Source organism: Trichosurus vulpecula, chromosome 6 (assembly GCF_011100635.1).
Source record: "Trichosurus vulpecula isolate mTriVul1 chromosome 6, mTriVul1.pri, whole genome shotgun sequence".
Classification (NCBI taxonomy): domain Eukaryota; kingdom Metazoa; phylum Chordata; class Mammalia; order Diprotodontia; family Phalangeridae; genus Trichosurus; species Trichosurus vulpecula.
Genome location: NC_050578.1, coordinates 100227790 through 100245133, shown reverse-complemented (window position 1 = coordinate 100245133; position 17344 = coordinate 100227790). Strand labels below are relative to the sequence as shown.

Here is a 17344-nt window from a genome sequence, read left to right as displayed (position 1 = left end):
GGGAGAAATCTTACTGAGTGTAATATGATAATGGCCACAGCTAACATTGAAACCAGCTGATTACTTTTCCTTTCTTCAGTGGGCAAAATCTGCTTTAGTTATCAGCTTGTAAACACGTTTTAATGTATTATTGGAAAGGTTTTTTTAAAATGATTGCACAGCGCTAACAATTAGAGCTGTTCAAAAATGGAATAAATTACAAGGAGAAAGAAAGGAGAAGAGAGAGTAAACAGTAAACGAGAAAAAGCTAAGAAGTGATAGAACCAGATCCCCCCAAATAAGTATCATTTATGTAGCACTTTAAAGTTTGCATGGTAATTTAAGCATATTATCTCATGTGAGACTCACAACAACTATCCCCATTCTGCATGTGAAGAAGCTGGGGCTTGAGAGAGATTAAGGGCTCTTCCCAGAGCCATGCAGTTCATATCTGAGGAAGGGTTCAGATTCAGGTCTTCCTGATTCCAAGTCCAGTGCTCTCTTTACTATGCCACCTAGCTACTATAGTGACAATGGCATAATAGATAGCCCAGAGGATAGGCTTGCACACCAGCTTACATGCCAGGGAAAGAACAGGGAGCCATCCTATCTTTTGTGCCAATCCCTTTGGGTTGCACATTGAATGTGCCACAGTAAGGGCTTGTGCCTGCTGTTACACTCTTCCAAACTATCTCTATTCCCACGCCAAGATGGTACCTGTGGAGCCCTGTCTACCAGCTTCCTCCTGTTTTTCCCTTCTTCCCTGTCTCTCACCCACTGGCTTCTTCAGGTGGACCCTAATTTCTTACCATGATTTACTGACAATTCTTGATCCCAAGACAAGGTAATTAATTATTTTAAATGATATTTACTGTAAGCCAGTGGGAGGAGGAAGTACCCATAAGCCTTAGGGCCATTTGTAAGCCACAGAATCACGTAATGTAGTTTTAAGGAACCACAGAAGCCATCTAGTCCAGCCCATACCTAAACAAGAATTCCCTTTCATATATAACATACAATTTGCTTAAAGACCTCCATTGAGCGAGAATCCACTATCTCCTAAGAGTCAATCTGATCTATATCTGGCCACTGGACCCAGATGGCTCCAGAGAAGACAGTGAGGCTGGTGACTTTGCCCAGCCCTCCCTCACTGAAATCCAATTCACTTGCAGTCATGGCATCACCTTCCTGATGTCATGGTCTTCTTTGAGAATGAGGGACAAGCAATAACAATGAGAGTACCCATTCTATTTTGGGGTAGCTCTAATTATAAGGAAGTTTTTCCTTATCTCAAACCTAAATCTGTTTCTTAACGACTGTTATTTATTGCTTCTAATTCTGCTTTTGGGGGCCAAGTAAAACAAGTCTAATCTCCTCAGATTGGTTGTTTAGTCATTTTTCAGTCATCTCCAACTCTTTGTGACACCCTTTGGGGGATTTCTTAGCGAAGATACTGGAGTGGTTTGCCATTTCCTTCTCCAGCTCATTTTACAGATGAGGAAACTGAGGCAAACAGGGTTAAGTGACTTGCCCAGGGTGACACAGCTAGTAGGCGTCTGAGGCCAGATTTGAACTCACAAAGATGACTCTAGGCCTGGCACTCTGTCCACTGTACCACTTAGCTGTCTAATCCTTGAGAATACCATCTCCTTCCTAAATCCTCTCTTTTCTGGGGTGTATATTCCCAGGTGCTTCACTGATACTCATGTTGTGTGCTCATGAAGCCTTTCACCATCTTGTTCCTCTTCCTGTGGACACTACCCAGCTTATCAATGTCCTTCCTAAAACCCAACACCCAATACATCAATGTGGTGATCTGACCAGGGCAGACTATCACCAGACTAGATGCCTTCCTAGTCTGGGATACCATCCCTCTCTTAATGAAGGCTAAGATTGAGGCCAGGTGTATGGGGTGTTCAGGGAGGACTAGCACCTCTGGGGTGAGGGCTGCCAAGCCCTTTTCAAAGCTGCTCATCCACTTTTGGTGTCCACCTTTCACCGAACTCTCACCTGTGGCTCCAAGAAGCTGTAGCATGCACAGCGGCTACAATCTGGTAAAACTGCCTTGACAGATGGGCTAAATCAGGTTAAAGGTAACCAATGAGCCTCAAACCCTTGGGTGCGTCAGGTGGAACGGGCAAATGGGCAGATGAAAACAACTTGTTCCAATGGCCACAAAGGCAGCTGAAGCAGGAACTATGGAGTGCTTAGAGCTTGGTCAGACACTGAACATGGCAAGGTCATCCACTGCAACCCAGGCCATCACCAGTCATCCTGACTCTTGTCTTGCCAATGGACTTTTGAGATGACTCTGGGGTAGAGTGAGGCTTATGACTTTGTACAATTCTGCTTCACTTAAATCTAATTCCCTAATGTCATGGTCCTCTTCTAAAACAAAAGACAAACAACAAAAATTGTCACCAATCAGCCTTCTTGAGATGGTTAAAATCAGGATTTGCAGCAGCAACATTTGATTTGGAATCAGGAGACTAGCATGTTCCCACCTCTGACTCTTACTAGCCATGTGACCAGAGGAAGTAATTTACTTAGCACTTACTTCACCAGGTTTTGGTGAGACTCAAATGAAAGACAGTGTTGCAAAAGTCTTTGTGCTATTCTCTGTATATGAAGTATTTTATAACTTTAAAAATGCCGTATTAATGTCAATCATCATCATTTTCCTTTTTGGCATCAATCAGGGGTTAAGTGACTTGCCCACAGTCACCCAGGTCCTCCTGACTCCAGGGCTGGTGTTCTATCCACTGCACCACCTAGTTGCCCCCATCATCATTTTTTTTTTACTGACTATTGAAGAGTATTCTGTTTTTCTTCCCAGGGGAAAAAAAGCAGGCATAAAATGCCCCTCCTTTCTTGTAGTAGGTTTGTGATTTAGGGCTGTAAGGAGTGATAGATAAAAGCGTGTAGCAGATAACGCAATGTTGACCCTGGAAGAGGCTTGAGAGATCAGCCGGTCTGAGCCTCTCATTTGGAGAAGTACCACAAGCAACAAAATAACATTCCAACCTCCCCACATGCACAAGTTACACTGAAGCCTGAAGATGTTCCAGGCTAGTTAGGGAAGTAGAAGGCTGTCCCAGCGCTACGAAATAACCAGCTCATCTGTATAACAGGGGCTAATCTGTATCCATTAATGTGTTTGGGGGATTCCTGTGGCTTTTGTTTTGAAATCTTTGCAGATCCTACGACATCTGTTTTACTGGTAAATTTCTTTCCCCATGTATCTTTGTGGAAGACACATTGTATGTGCAGACATACATAAGGATAAAGATGACACAGATCCCCACTAGGGAGTGCACTTTCTGCTTTACGCGTCATTCTCACCATTCCTCTCCTGGCTCTGCTTCTGACATTCTGGACTTTGCTGCCTTCACAGCAGCTGCGCTTTACAGCCTCAGCTGCCTCTCACCCTGGACCTTCCCTCAGCACCTGAGGCCTCCTCACCCCGGTGGATCTCTCTTCCTTTGCAGTCTTAGGTGCCTATAAGTACTCCCCCATCCCAGTCCCCTGCTCCCATTGGCAAGTTCTTCCTAGAGGCCTCCATTTGGGGAGGAGCCCAGGCTGGCCAGCCTTTATTCTACTTCTGGCTCTGTTTCAGTTTTTCCATGAACTTCAACACTATGTATACTCCTACGTTGGTACCTTCTCTCTCCACTCCCTAACTTTTCTGCTCCCTTTTGTGGATTCCCTTCCAGTACTAGAATGTAAGCTCCTTGAGGGGAAGGGATATCTTTTTGCCTATATAGTATTTGTATCCCAAGAGCTTAGCACAGTGCCTGGCACAGAATTAAGTACCTATTACCTTGCCTCTCTCAAAGGCTGACATAAGAAGTGTCCAAATGATCCCAGTCCACCAAATATCTTCCCCTATCCTGCTCAGTGCCTGAAATTCCCATCATTAGACTCAGTCCTTTGGATTAAGGTATTGTGTCTCCAGAAAGCACCAGAAAATAATCAAATATGTTACCTATGGGAGTTAACATGTTAACTTTTAAACACCCATTATCACATTATTTTAAATAGTAAGACTCTGCAAGGAAGAGACTAGAAAGATTTTGATTGAGGTATTTCAGGGCGATTATTGTATTACAATGGAAAGAGGGCTGCATTTCCAGTCTGGTGAAACCTGGATTGGAACACAGACTTCTCTGCTTAATAGTTGTATCAGTGATTAAGTTGGGACTTTTTGCTGTTCTCTTAAGTGCCTTTAATGATTCTGGCCTTTGTTTGAATGGGGCAGGTAAAATGGGGTCTTTCACTGTTCCTTGTTTGAGTGCTTCTCAGCACTGAGGTAATCAAGTGCCCCAAGGCCCTGAGATAAGTATATAAGATCCAAGGTTGGCGCTTTTGGGGCTCTCACTCACTGGAAGAGTGTCCTGTGACTTGAAGAGACTCTGGTCAGCCGTTGTTAACAGCCTGTCCCCCCAACCCCCCCAAACCCATATGTTGGGACTTTATTAAATGTTGGTAACTATGAATTGAGATTTGAATCAAACAAGGTCTGTCTGTTGATGTTTGTATTTGTTTTGAAGTTCAGGGTGCTGGCTTTTCCTTCTGAACTAAGTGAATGATATTTGTATGTTGGATTCAAGTGAAATTGTTAACCCCTTAAAGTTACTTTCCTTAGTAAAGCAGATCAAAAGAACCTCTGCTGGCAGCTCTTATTGCTAGTCTTGGTGGGTCTTACACCTCAACAGCAGACTGTTGTTACAGTTGTGTGAACAGTAGTGGGATTCAAGTAAATTAAAAACCGGTTCTCCATGCCACCGAGCAGAGGTACCACCATGGCTGACATGGTGGGCACAGGTACCACCCCAGCTAACAACTGGTTCCCTGAACTCAACCTAAAATTAGGTACCAGTTCTGCCAAATGGATGTGAACCAGCTGAATCCTGCCACTGTGTGGGACCATAAGTGAGTCAATTCTCTGAGCCTCAGCTTCTCTGTCTGTAAACTAGGAATTGTAAACCAACAATGTAAAGATTGAATGAGATAATATGTACAGTACTATTTGGTAGATCTTAAAACACTGTATAAATGTCAGCAATTATTTTTGAAATCTTAGAGATCAAAGATCACTGGAATTGGACTCAGAAAACCCAGGCCGGGAACCCCAACTGTTGTATTTGTTACCTGTGTGACTTTGTGCAAGTCACCTGACTTTTTGGGGCCTTACTTTCCTCCTATGTAAAATGGAAAAGAGGAAGTTGGACAGGGTGACTGCTAAGATTTCTTCTAGAACTCCATCCCATGATTCTGCCTCCTTATTTTACAGAGAAGATCAGGCCTGAGTGGAACCTGACCTTATAGAGTTCCCTAGCTAGTCAGGGACAGTGTATAGGTCTTGGGAATTGAGGAATGAGGTGCCAACCTTCAAGGAGACATGAGAGAAGCCTCATGGCCTTTACTATTTTGCCAAGGGCCAGCTGGTTGTCCATGGCTTTGTTATGTTGGATCTATGTATGAATTCCTGGTTGGAGATACTTCCTCTGCCAATGGAAATCATCAGTCCTCCTTGTTTCCTTGTCCTATGTGATCCTTTTTTCCATTTCCCCACAAGTCCTTCACAGAGATTCTATCCAGGGCGCTGGAGACCATTTGATTTTTTGGGAATACCAGTGTACCACTCAGGTGCTATCTACCATTCTCACTACATCCCCATCCTACCTCCTTTCTAGCTTGTATATGGTTTCCAATTATGCCTCTTTACTCCATTTCTAACATTATTTAAGTCTTTTAACTCACCTGATCTGAGTTAGAAGGCTTTCATGGTGACCTAGTTCAACCCATACCTGATAAGTCCCTTCTTTGCTTGAAGACCTCCAGTGAAATGAAATCCACTACCTTCCAATGATGACCACCATTTCACCTTTGTGGTTCAGTGGATTGAGCATTGGGCCTAGAGTCAGGAAGCCCTGAGTTCAGATCAGACACTTACTAACTGTGTCACCCTTGGCAAGTCACTTAACCCTGTTTGCCTCAGTTTCCTCATCTGCAAAATGAGCTGGAAAAGGAACTGGCAAACCACTCCAGTATCTCCGTTGAGAAAACCCCAAATGGGATCATGAAGAGTAGGACCTTACTGAAGAACGACTGAACAGCATAGCTCTAATTTAAGAATTTTTTTCCCCTGGAAATCAAGCCTAAACTTACCTCTTTGCAACTCTGCAGCTTCTACCCATTGCTTCTAGAATAAGCTTCAGGGGCTTGAAGACAGCTACCTTGGTCCCCCCCCCACCACCGCCCCTTACTCCCAACTTTGGCTAACCATCGCCAGATCTTTCTACTGATAATGAAATGGTATGAAGTTGCGGCTCTTCAACATTGTGGTTACCCTTATCTGGATAGTCTCCAATCTTGTGAATGTCTTTCTGAAAATGTGACTCCCCAAACCGACCACAATACTCCAGATGTGGCCCAACCAGGGCAGAATGCCACAGGGCTATCATATCCCTAACCCTGAACACTATACTTTTCTTAAAGCAATCTAAGATTGCATTAGCTTTAAATTTGTCTTATTTGCTCTGTAATTCTTCACTGGAATTACAAAGGTAGCCATGTGAGCACTGGGCCTGGAATCAGGAAAATCCGAGTTCAAATCTGGCCTTAAATAATTCCTAGCTGTGTGACCCTGGACAAGTCACTTAACCTCTGTCTGCCTTTTTATGTAACTGTAGAATGGAGGAAAAAATAGTACCTACCTCATGGGGCTATTGTGAGGATCTAAAGAGATAATATTTATAAATATAATATTTATACTGTGTACAGTATAATACAATATACCACTGTGGCAGCACAATGTCTGGCACACAGTAGGTGCTTAATAGATGCTTTCCCCCCACCCCCCCGCCACTCCCTCCTCACTGGTAAGAGGAACTCGTTCTTCTAGCTCCAACCTATCTTTCCAGTCTTATTTCAAATGATTCTCCCCCTACATCCCCCCTGACTTTGAGAATCAAGCTCTAACCAAATGGGACTATTTTCAAATTTATTCTATTCTTTCTTTAACTTCTCTCATGCCATACCACATGTCTGGACTTTACCTCCACACCTCCCTCAAATCTCTTTATGAAGTTCTCCCCTGCCTTCTTTAAAGGCCCAAATCAGGTGTGGCCTTCTTAATGATGCCTGTTCTCTCCTATAACTAAAATAGTTCTCTTCCTCCTCCTCTTTACTTGAATCTTCTCTCTACCCACCTCTCGGGCTCCTTTGTATCATAGATATTTGTATACACAGCTTCCCTGCCCCACCCCCAGATATGTTAAATTTCTTTGAGTTCAAAATTAATGTCACTATCATTGTGACTGTCATTCCTCAATTACTTGCTCGGTGCCTTTATTGTACATAGTAAGTACTTCATAAATATATGTTGTAATATCCACGTCTTGTGGTAGGGGAGAAGCATGAGGGAAGCTGAACTCTGATTTCATCAGTATAAGCAACTCCCAGAGTGGACAGTTCTCCCACAAATGCAGAATGGCATCTCATCCATAACTCTGAGTCTTAGAGGGCCACTTGGGTGCACTTTACAGGACATTGGTTGTTGACTCCAAGGCCTGTGCCCACCACATCAAGGTAGCTTTCCTCACGTTTTTTTAACATATACTTTTTTCTAGTTCCTTAAATGTTCCAATTCAGAAATGGTTGGAAAAGTTTGCTGGAAAGCCTTGTAAGGGATAGTTGCCAGGCATTATGTGGTAATCTGTGCCAGCTGGTTTATTATATAAATGGCAAAGGCACTAAGGAAGATGGGTGGGCAGGAAGAACAGGGATGATGGTGGTGGAGGAACAGGAGAGGACAGATGGGATTTTTACATAACAGAAACATCTGTCACCTCTTTGTCCTCCCCAGGACATACTCCTGGAGTACTCGAGGTGGGGGAGGGATGCCTGGAAATGCTGAGAAGCTGCTGTTTGCTGCCCAGTCATCTCCCGGTAGCTCCTCTCCTGACTCAAGGGGGATTGTCTTGTGGGTGCATCATGAGTCTATGAAGGGAGATTGCACCTCACCCACCAACTTGTTTCTTCTCTCTCTCCCCCAGTTTAAATCATTGGTCACAGACTGAGCCTGCTTTCATATTAGACATGCATACTGGAAAGACAGCCCACAAAGAAGGAAAAGAGAGCCTTAACCCTGAGCTGGGTAGTAGTAGCCCATTCCAAAGCAGGGCGTCTCAATTGAGCATTAACTGGGCAGATTCCTCCAGTGTGCTACAGAGCTCCTCTCCCTCGGAGGCGAGGCCTGTCACCATGGTAACTGCTAACTCTTCTGGGAAAGAGTCACTACAATGGTGAGTGTAAAGATCTGGCTGTGACCCTGGGCGGGGATGGTGAGAGGCCAGCTGAAGGATGAGAAAAAAGAATCCTCTGGGACCAGCCCCGAGCTTCCTGGGAATCATTTCAAAAACCAGAATGACAATGGCCAAGGCCTTTAAGGTCTCTTCGGCTCTAAAACCTGCAAACTACAAGAGGAAAAGGTCACTCTGGTTAGTATTGATCTTCGCTCCTATTATACTCCAGCCAGGCCTTCTCCCCTTTCTCCCTTCTGCCTATTCACAGTCTATCCATTCTTCAAGGCCTAGCTGGTCACCTGTACCCCATGCCTCTCTGATTTCTTCACCCTCCATGGATTTCCATCTTCAGCGCTAAAAGTGCATTTCCCCACTCTCCCTCCCTTTCTTCCTCCTCCCTCAGTCCATCCTGTCTCTATCTGCCTGTCTCCCTCTGTCTTTCCTCCACACACAAACTACATCTGGCATTTAATTACATTGTATTCGTATTATTTGCTATTGCTTCATAACACCATAGAGCTGGAAGGAATGTTGAGGGTCTTCTCGTCCAACCCCCTCATTTTACAGATAAGCCCCAAAATGTAACCAGAAAATCATTCTGAGGCCCAGAGAGGGGGAATGATTTGGCCAGGTCACACAAGTAGTGGGTCAAAGCTAGGTTCTCTTAAACCATCCTTGATTTGCCAACTATAACCCAGCTCATGTCTTCAAAGGGTTCCAGGAAAAAGACACAATAGATAAAATCACATTATAAAGGGTAGTTATCTCCTTTGTTAGGGTGGTTTAAGGGGAAAATTAGTCCAAGGCTATTATAGAAAGGTTTCACAATATTAAGGTTGTGTTTGCTTATTACATATAGATTATAGGATCATTGATTTAGACTAGAATAGATGGTAGAGGTGTTCTAGTGTACCTCTTTCTTTTTCATAAACAGAGCAACCTGCCCAAAGCCACCCAGGTAGTGAATTGGACTCACAACCTACAGGTAGAAGCAACATTGAAACCTAGGGATTTTGACTCCAAATCTAGCCCCAAATGATGCTGGGATGTGGTATTTGCTAATAGATTGTAAGCTCTTTGAAGGAAAGGATCATATCTTATACCCCTTCCATATGAGATATAGAGCCCAGAACAATACTATGTTCATTGCTGCACTCACCAAATACTTCTTGCTTTTTTTAAAACAGACTTTAGGAAGCATATGGGAAATAATATAGAATTGAGATGGTATGGAGTTTAATGAAACAAATGGCTGTTTGCTCAAAATCTGCTTCCTCTTCCCCTTCACCCCTCCACCTCAAGGCTTCTAGGACTTCACATCTGTCCAGGACAGATTTGGGAGGTCTGCTGTAGTCAAGACCAGTCACCAGAGGAAACAAATAATTTATCACAGGCCATAGAGCTCAGAATCCCTGCTTCCTAGTCTGCGGTCATTTCTACTACACTGATTAATTAAATCAGTGCACAGTTGAGTTGAGCAGGCATTTTAGCATTTCCTGGAGATTAATTCTCAGAACTATAGACATGATCTTGCAACCTAGTTCTGAGGAAAACAAAATGCTTTGTAATTATCTGTGTAGATGAGACAACAGACCCTTGGAAGTTGGAAAGTCATCATCCTGTTATGCTCTGGACAGGTCAATCTTTTACCAGGTATAGTCAACTGAATTTTCTAGGCCCAGAGCTATATTATCCTTCCACAGGCCCAGAAGTTCTGTTTGGCCTTGGGCCTTGCCCCAACCACCAAAAAAAAATGGCCTCAAACTTATGAGGAAAAGTCCTTACCAGAGCTCTTGCTAACAGGAGATCCTAGTGAGGCCTAAGTCATATTATTCCACATTGAAAGTGAGGAAAATGGCATCGGGAAAAGTATACTTTTTTGCCAAAACTAGTTTCAGGAAAGGGATTTATCTTGTCAAAAATACTTTTTGGTTTGCTGCAGCTATTTCACTGAGGTACTTCTATGTTCTTTAGGCAGGGGCAAGTTGACTCTGTCCTTGGATTTTTCTTATCCTTCTATTTAAATAAAGATCCTTCTTGTCCTCTTTTTGTTCTTCCCCTACCTCCTCCCCACTCCATTAGCTGCTACTTCTTTCTTTGTGAGTGTGATAACTAAAAATGTGCTTCAGTTGAATGGATGGAAACTCAGAATGTAAAAGGAAGAACCGAGGAGAGGCCAAGAAGTGGTCAGTAGAGAATGAATTTCTGTGACATCCTTCTCCTTAGAAGGCTGCCCCACCCTGGGATCAGAACATAAAAATCAGATTATTTAGGGACATTTGCAGCCTACCTCTCTATATAGCAACATTCACTTTGACAGATTCATTCTCAAATCATAAAATTACAACAGAGTGGTCTGAGCTGAGGCCTTTTTGTTTACTCATTTCAGATAGATATTGAGCCCGCTTAAAGAAATAGGTTCTCTAGATATAGTTTTTTCTAACAGCATATTAATATAGGGAAAAGGAAAATTATCTATCTCTTTCTATACAAAGGTTGTTGTAACAACAGTGTGGCTAGCAGCTGCTGTGGGGGTGAAAGACCCAACAAGACCAGAAATAAGAGCACACAGAAGAGCTGCTAGCACAGATTTTTTGATGTGCTTTTCTAAGGAAAGCAACTTTCTCACTTTAATCAAACATCCATATATCATTCACTTAGTTCAGGGAGAAAAGTCAGCACCCTGAACTTCAGAGCAAATACAAATAGAAATTACAAACAGAAAATATCAACAGATCAAATAACACAATTCAACAGACAGGCTTTGTCTGATCGAGACATCACATACATAGTTACCAAAAAGAGAAGCACCAACATCTGGGTTTTCTTCAAAGCTGGGGGGCTGCAGTGGCTACCTGGGGTCTCCACAACCAACCCTATTCCAGTGAATGAGAGCCCCAAACAAAACGCTAACCTCTGAGTTTATATGCCCTGTTCAGGGTCAAAGAGCATCACAAACAGGGGACTCAAACCCTTGTAAACTAGGCTTTCCCTTGAGATAAGCAGATCATCCAAGACTCCTGATTTAATCAAAGAAACAAAGACCAGACTCATCAAAGCTACTTGATTACATACATGCTCCAAAAGAGAAAACAGTAAAAAAAAAAAAAAGGTCCCACCCTGCTTAACACCATAGTTGTTTTTATTCAGTCTTTTTCAGTGTGTCAGACTCTTCATGACCCCATTTGGGATTTTCTTAGCAAAGATACTGAAGTGTTTTGCTATTTCCTCCTCCAGCTCATTTTACAGATAAGAAAACTGAGGCAAATAGTATTAAGTGACTTGCCCAGGGTCACGAAGGTAGGAAGTATCTGAGGCCAGATTTGAACTCAGGAAGAAGAGTCTTCCCCAGGCCAGATGCTCTATCCACTGTGTCACCTAGCTGCTCCATATAGAAAGGTAAAGGAACTAGACATAGGTACATATACATTCAAAAGTAATTTTATGGTGAATCATTGTTCAAATTACTTTGCTTCTCAATAGAGGATGATAATTTTCAAACTTTAATTCATCAGGAATCCAAGCAGAGGCTGGATGACCACTTGGCAGGTTAGTTATATCAGGGGTTCTGTTTAAGTCTGGGTTGGCCAAGATGGCTGCTGCTAAGCCTTCCAGCTCTCCAATTCTGAGATTCCATAATTCTGTGGGTGTTCCCTCCCCCATGCAGATTGTAACTCTATGTCCACCTTAGCAGGAGGGTTTCTAGAGCTATGGTGGCTCCAAATATTTAATAGCTGGTATTGAGCCTTTCCAAAGTTAACTGGGCCGTCCCCAGACATCTACGTCCACAGCCTGGTGTAGTGGTTGTATAATATACCTGTGTCACCAAGCCTGGAAAAGTTGCTTAATCCAACTAGGCCTGTTTCCTCTACTATAAAATGGGGATAATAATAGGAGTTAACTACCTAGAGTTATGGTCAAGCATAATGATGTATTTGTAAAGCACTTTGTAAATCTTAAGGTGCTATAGAAATATGAGCTATTATTGTTATAAAAAATGGCCCAGGGGCATCTCCACTGAAGGAGGACTTCAGATTTTCAATGTTATGCACAAGAAATTGTGACACTTAAGTGCAATTTGATGTGAAAAAAAAGGCTGAGCACAACCAAACTTTACTCCAGCTGTGATGTGCACGTTGTTGTTCAGTCATTTCTTGTTTAGTGTTTGACTCTTTGTGACCCCATCTGGGGTTTTCTTGAGAAAGATACTGGAGTGGTCTGCCATTTCCTTCTCCAGCTCATTTTACAGATGAGTGGTAAGTGACTTGCCCAGGGTCACACAGCTAGTAAGCACCTGAGGCCAGATTTGAACTCAGGAATCTTCCTGGCATTAGGCCCAGCATTCTATCCACTGTGCCACCTAGCTGCCCCCTGCATATTTTTACTCATATACACATCGATGAAAGTTGTATTGTGCTCAGAATTCTTTCTTTTCTTCTTGAAATGGGAAAAGTAGCATAGTTTGGTGAGGCACAGGTTATAATACTGGACTGGGAATCTTTTTGCCCTGGCAGCTATATTCCAGTTGCCTGCTTCCTCATTTTGAAATGGTCCTTTATCACCCTGTCTCCCGAAACTGCATAAACAAAGCTTTCTAGAGTTCTCAGAGATAAGGAAAACTGATGACTGGATGTACTCGGTGCAGCATATAGACTCCTAGCCTTTGGCTGTAAAGTTGTTTCCTTTAGTTTTACTTTTCTTTTCTTATTTTTTTTTTAGAGAGGGGAAGGCAGGGCAATTGGGGTTAAGTGACTTGCCCAAGGTCACACAGCTAGTAAGTGTGTCAAGTATCTGAGGTCACATTTGAACTCAGGTCCTCCTGACTCCAGGGCCAGTGCTCTACTCACTGTACCACCTAGCTGCCCCCAGTTTTACTTTTCTTAATTCCCATTTCATCCTCATGTCCCTGGCCTAATCAGCTTGTTTGGTTCCATCCAGGAATGGCACGATGACACACTGTTCCCTGCCCTTATAGTAGGGCGGAAGCATGATAAAAGGCCAAGGCCAAACATAGGGCCCCCCAGCTGCATTTCCATCTGCCTTTATTACTCTGCAATGCAGCAGGAATCAGATTAAAATGTAATTTGGAAACAGTAACCAAAATAAGTGAAATATAATAGAACAGAGATAATGTTGATACATGGTTTTCTTTTTTTCTTTTCTTTTTTTTTTTTTTGGAGGGGGGAAGGCAGGGCAATTGGGGGTAAGTGACTGGCTCAAGGTCACACACCTAGTAAGGGTGTCAAGTGTCTGAGGCCAGATTTGAACTCAGGTCCTCCTGACTTCAGGGCCGGTGCTCTACTTACTGCACCACCTAGCTGCCCCTTAATATGTGGTTTTCTAAGTCAATACGCAGGAGCAGCTAGGTGGCATGGTAGATAGAGCACTGGACTCAGAGTCAGAAAGATCTGAGTTCAAATCCATGAGTTCAAATCCAGCCTCAGACACCTATCTGCGTGACCCTGGGCAAGTCACTTAACTTTGTTTGCCTCAGTTTCCTCACCTCAAAAAGCTAGAGATGAAAATAGCAAACCATTCCAGTATCTTTCCCAAGAAAACCTCATATGGGGTCACAAAGAGTCAGACATTACTGAATAACAAAAATAACAAAGTCATTTAATGGTCCCAAATTTCTATTTGAGCTTGACACCTTTAATTCAAGGAATGAGGCACAGGGCTTGGAATTAAGATTGGAGTTCAAATTCTGTCCCAGATATGTATTAGCTCTGTAACCTGAAAAAGTCACAGGTAGTGTTGCCTTAATGACTATATGCCTATCAATCATTACCTTTAGTTGACAGAGACAGAGACACAGTGACAGAGAGACAGAGAGAGAGACAGAGAGACAGAGAGAGAGACAGAGAGAGAGACAGAGAGAGAGACGAGAGAGAGAGAGAGAGACAGAGAGAGAGAGAGAGACAGAGAGAGAGAGAGACAGAGAGAGAGAGAGAGACAGAGAGAGAGAGACAGAGAGAGAGAGAGAGACAGAGAGAGAGAGACAGAGAAGTTAGAATCCTCTTCCTGGTGTTTTTTAGCTGGGTAAAGGCAGTTTCAAAATCGTTTTCAAACCCAAGTCCATCCATCACGTTATATCATACTTTGAATACATGAAAATCATCTATGTATTTCATGTATATCAGAAGAGCATAGGTTTAAAGCTTAGGAAAGACCTTGGAGATATCTAATCCAATCTTCTCATTTATAAGGATAAGGAAACCAAAGCTCAGAAGGTTGCATCATTCCCCCAAGGTCACACAGCAGTAGCATTTGGATTCAAGCCCAGGTATCCTGACTTCAAACCTGATGTTTTTTCTACTGAACTACCTTGCCAGAAAAGGAAGCAAGGACTTCCCTTTTGTTCCCTAGTCCCCTCCCCTCACCCCACACACACCCTCCTCCACCACCACCACCACCCCCAAAAAAAAAACTTCCAAAGAAGAAACAGGTACAGCTGGTGGTGACTCCCATAGCTGAAGGCCAGAGTTCTAGCAGGGCAGGGAGGAACAGGGTCAGACACTCTTGGAAGAGAAATGCAAAGGGACCAAAGCTGCAGAGCCCAATAGGGAGCCTGAAGGTACTTGAGGAGGCTGAGAATGGAGAGCATGAAAAGCAGTTATTGAAAGTAGCAAGGTTGGATTTTAAGTCAGAAGGCCTGGGTTCCAATTCTCGTTCTATTTGACCCGGGGCAAATTACTGAACCTCTCTGGGCCTACCATATTTCACTGCATAATTGTGATAGATTTTATGTCAAATTTTTTTGCAAAAAAGTGAGGCATGACCATTATGTGAAACTTTTTCTTTTCTTTTTAGAATTGTGCCAGTATTACTTAAAAAAATCATTTGTTACTGAACTCTCTCTGGTGCAAGATTAGGATGTATGGAATACTGGTGGATATACGTTAAAACTGAATATTGACAATGCTGTGCGCTGAAATTCTAGGCTCACTGCTCACAATGTGGGAGAGATAAATGCATCTCCATATGCCCCTGGTGAATACATTGCTGCTCTGTTTACCTTTTAAGTGGCATGAGGAAGAGAATTATAGCATGTGACAATTGCACAATTAAAGGTTATAAGCCAGTTTTTGGCCTGAACAAAAGAAAACCCAGGGTGTAACAATTATGAAGTGAGATACGATATCTCTCTTCACAAAATGAGAGGCCTGGACTGGAAGATTTGCAAGCTTTCTTCTAGCTCTAATGTCTGATTCTATGATAACAATACCTAGCATTTATATAGGGCTTTAAGATTTGCAGAGAGTGTTACGTGTTAACTCATTTGATCATCACAACAGTCCTATGAGGTAGATGTTATTATTCTGACTTTACACATGAAGAAACTGAGGCACAGATTTTCTTAGCATCACACAGGTTGGGAGTGTCTGAAATTGGATTTGAACTCAGTTCTTCCTGATGCTAAGTCCTATGTTATTGTAATAGCTATCATGGTGTGATTGACTGGGGAAGAGGGTGCAAGGAAGAGGAGAGTCGGGAAGAGTGGGGGAAGAGACAGAGACTCAGAGGCAGGAGAGGCAGAGCATAAGGGGTATCCTGGAAACAATCAGAAAGAAATGGGTGAGAGACAGAAAATGTGGACTAAGGTGGGGGACAAGGGGCAAATGGAAGGGGCACTTGGTATACTCAAGGGGTGGGACATTGCTTAGTATCCCATGTAAGGAAAGTCACTCTATTAGGCATTTAAATATAAGTCAGGAGCTGCCTCTAATTCTTGTACTACAGATTTTCCTGTGTCGTCTCTCCTTTCTCCAGTTCAACATTCATACCTCTACCAAAAATAATTTCATAGTAAATGGGTAATGGTCTGATCATGTCACCCCCCCCCCCCCCCAAAATCCCACATTAACAGCTCCACATTATCTCTGGAATAAGTCTGCCATTCAAGGCCTTCTGCAATCTGGCCGCAACCTGCCTTTCCAATCTTATGTCAGTGAACTTACCTTTGTGCAGCCAGCCACACCAGATAGGTCATAGTTCCTAGAACTCATGTTCTCTCCTACCTCCATACTTTTGTGCATGCCATCACCCAGTCCCAGAAGGTACTCCTCTCTTCCAACTTTGGTTGTCTATGACTAGACATCCTTTTCCTTAAGGCGCCACTCAGGTGCCACCTTCTAACTATCTCCAGGTAAAAATAATCCTTCACTCTTTGAACCCTCTCAAGCCACTACTATTGACACCTGTGGATCATCCTCCCACTAGATTGCAAGCTGTTTAAAGGCTAAAATTCTTTTTGCATCTCCAGCATTTAACACAGTACCTTGCACATTGAGGTATTTAATAAAATGTCTGTTGAGTTGTTATAGTAATTGCTTTGGGGGAGTGCAAAATCCATGTTATTTCACTGCTGGTCAATCATTTTCAAGGTATTAGATAGCACCTATGTTATTAGATTTAATGCCCTGTTAGGGAAATTAGGAAATAGAATATTTAAATGGTATCTCTTGTTTCTCACTGTGTAACTCCATGTTGTTACTTTAAGAGAGAAAACAAGACACAGTCCTCTTTGAAACGACTATCCCAATTATGATCCCTTGGGTAGTGAGGATCACTGAAAGTGGGGGTACCCTGATATTAGTATCTTAATACAATTTTATTTGGCAAATCTGTGTTAGATGGCTGTCTTTAAGTAACAACATTAAGCGACATCTTGAAGACCTTGTAACAGAGTAAGTAGAAAGCTGGCCTCACCTCTAGACCCATACTATGGAAAGCCACTTAACATCTCAGTGCTCTAGGTTCCTCTCCAAGTAAGATTTCAAGGTGGAGAACATTAACCTCTAACTTTCTACTTGGGAAAAGTTTCTTCACTGGGAACCATCTTATACCAATAAAATCGTATGCCTTGCCTCATTCCCCACGCCCCCACCCCCGCAATTTACCAAAGCTTTCATTTATATTATGCTTCAAGGTTTGAAAAGTATTCTACATACATATATCGCCCTATTTACTCCTCAGAGTAACCCTGTGAGGTAAATGCTGTTATGGCATTATGGCATGGATAACAGTTACCAAATGTCTGAGGTGGGGTTAGAACC

General features: G+C 42.8%; 1 protein-coding gene across 2 annotated transcripts in view; it reads left to right on the top strand.

The window, feature by feature from the left end:
• TRIM2 (tripartite motif containing 2) overlaps nt 1-17344 on the top strand; it is a 139961-nt gene that overhangs the window by 49301 nt on the left and 73316 nt on the right. The gene's annotated exons all lie outside the window — the stretch shown is intronic.